This window comes from Meles meles, chromosome 3 (assembly GCF_922984935.1).
Source record: "Meles meles chromosome 3, mMelMel3.1 paternal haplotype, whole genome shotgun sequence".
Taxonomy (NCBI): Eukaryota; Metazoa; Chordata; class Mammalia; order Carnivora; family Mustelidae; genus Meles; species Meles meles.
In genome coordinates, this window is record NC_060068.1 from 104,252,797 (window position 1) to 104,255,459 (window position 2,663).

Consider the following 2,663-nt stretch of genomic DNA (forward strand, 5'->3'; position numbering starts at 1 on the left):
CCCCACCTCACTTCTTCCGGGCCCTCAGGCCTGCGTCCCGGGGAGACTGGGGACTCATTCTGGGATAGAGCCTTGGAGGGGGCCAGGGGACGCGACCCAGAGAAGAGGGACGGAGACCCATTAGGATTAATCGGTGCCACTCTGGAATGGGAAGCAAAAGGAAGCAGACCGAGGACAGACATCTACTCCATGCCTGTCAAAGTGCTTCCTTCCCCCAACCTCTGCGCTGTGCGGGACCCGCAGGGCCCCACCCTGAGCTGAGATGCGGGCTCGGGATGGGGTGAGGTAGGGGCGCGATGAGGAGCGCTGGGGAAGGGTACGCTGTGCTGCTTCCTTTTTTCCAAGGGGCTGGTATCCTTTCCTGTTCCCCCTTCATTTGGCAACAAGTATGAACTGCGGAACTGAAGGGAGAAGGGCGGGAGACAGCTGTTGGTCGCTCTCTCCCACGGTCAGGAACCAGGGCTGGAGGTCGATTCAGAGGACCTGGAAAGGTCCATCTCGTCTCCGAGTGCTCTCCCCTCCCCCTGCTTCCGGGCCCGAGCAGCCTGGGTCTCCTTCGTCCGGCTCCCGGGTAAACACTGGCTCCAGAGAGGTCGAAGAACAGAGACCGGATCAGCCGGTTTCCCGGCCCCACCTCCCGGGTGCCCCTCCCCGCTCCGCGTGCTTCCGCTCAGCCCGCGTTCCCCCTCCCCCACCAGCCTGGCTCCTCGACCCTGGGGTCGGTTCAGCGGCTGGGATTAGTTGAGCGCAGGGACTAATCCTGGATGAGCTTCCGTGTAAACCCGGATCGACCGTGAGTGTAGGGGAGGTCACAGGCGCCCCTTCATCCATTCCTATTCGCGTGACTTTGCAGGGTCTGAAGCCTCTCCCACCCCGACCCCAGATCCCCTTACTACATTCAGAGACTAGTGGTTGTTTCTGCCTGAGGGATGGGCTGGTGGGTGGGAGGGTGGGGGAACTGTTGTAAAAAGGAAGAATCCTCCAGGACCAGTCTCGAATATGATGCTCCAGAGCCTGGGGGCTCTGGGAGGCCAAGGAAGGGCTGAGGCCTCTTTGGCAGCCTCTGAATCAGGTCAGCCCTCTAGTTCAGTGAGCAACCCAAGGGCCCCCCCACCAGTCCTCCAGTTCACAAACCCTCCTACCTGACCAGGGTGGCCAGTCTCTAACCTTGAGGCCTCACTTGATCAGAGGAGGCAGGCAATCAAGAGAACCTCACATCAATCCCACTCCAGACAAGGCCAGATAGCTGGGGATAGCTGGGCTCCTGTTAAGGCCTAGCCCTGAAAAATATGTCAGGGGTCAAGAGATGTGGGTTATCCTGTGCCTGGTTGGTTCATTTGTTCTTTAAACATTTCCTGAGCCTCTCCCTTGTGCCTGCCCAGCAGAGTGTACTGGGACACCCCAAGAATGACACACAGTCTCTCTGGGAAAGGCAGACAGGTAAATAATAATGTATTAGGTGTTTAGCCCTGCCCTGAACTGTAAATTTGGGCTGGAGAGCTCAAGGAGGTGCCTCCTCCAGTAGAGTCCAGAAGGCTTCCTGGAAGGGGTGGTACCAGAGCTGACTTGCCAAGGACAGATCTGGCCTGAGGCAGTTGTATGTGCAAGGGACTAAGGTAGGAGAAGAAAATGCTGTCCCTGGGGGGGGGGGGGGGGCAGGTAAAATTGTAGAGCTTGAAGGAAGGGGGGCAGAAGAAGAACTAGAAGGGCTTGCTAGGCAACCAAAGGAGGGAAAGCTGAGCCACTGAAGAGATTTAAGCCTCTGAAAGAAAAGGTCACATTCACATTCTTCAATCACAGGTTTTAACTGTCCTTCCTGCTTCTCCGCACAGGTTTCTCTGGGGATGCCTAGGTTGGGAGTGGAGACACACCCACAAACAGGAAGGCGAGCCAGGTGCACTGTAGGTTAGGAAAGATGGTCCCCACCTTATTCCCTCACGCCTGGCATCTGAGACCTACATTAGAAATCTGGCTGGAGGGGCGCCTGGGTGGCTCAGTGGGTTAAGCCTCTGCCTTGGGCTCAGGTCATGATGCCAGGGTCCTGGGATCGAGCCCTGCATTGGGCTCTCTGCGTAGCAGGGAGCCTACTTCCTCCTCTCTCTCTCTGCCTGCCTCTCTGCCTACTTGTGATCTCTGTCTGTCAAATAAATAAATAAAATCTTAAAAAAAAAAAGAAAGAAATCTGGCTGGACTGCTTCACAGTGGCAGTACCTTGGGCAGGTGACTGCACCTTTGTTTCTTCATCTGTAAAATGGGGATAATAATGCTCGCCATCACAGAAGATTCTTGTAGGGCCTCAGTGAAACAATGTGTCCTTTCTTTGACTGAACCCACGTTTTACACCTACTATGTGGTAGGCCCTGTGCCAGGTGCTGGCCTTGCAGCCCAGAATTAGACAGGCATGATCCGTACTGTCTCTTGGAGCTTCCATTCCAGTAGAGAAGACAGACAATAAACAAACAAACAAATGAGATAATTACAGATTGTGTTAAAGTGCTGTGAAGGAAACAAACAGTGGGACATGAAGGAGGATGACTGGAGGTGGGGGAAAGGAAGGGGCTGCCTTACTCACTGTGGCCTGGGCAGCTTCTCTGATGACACCTGAAGATGTAGAGCTCAGAACAGAGCATTCCAGGTTCAGGAAAGTGGGGCTGCTGAGGCCC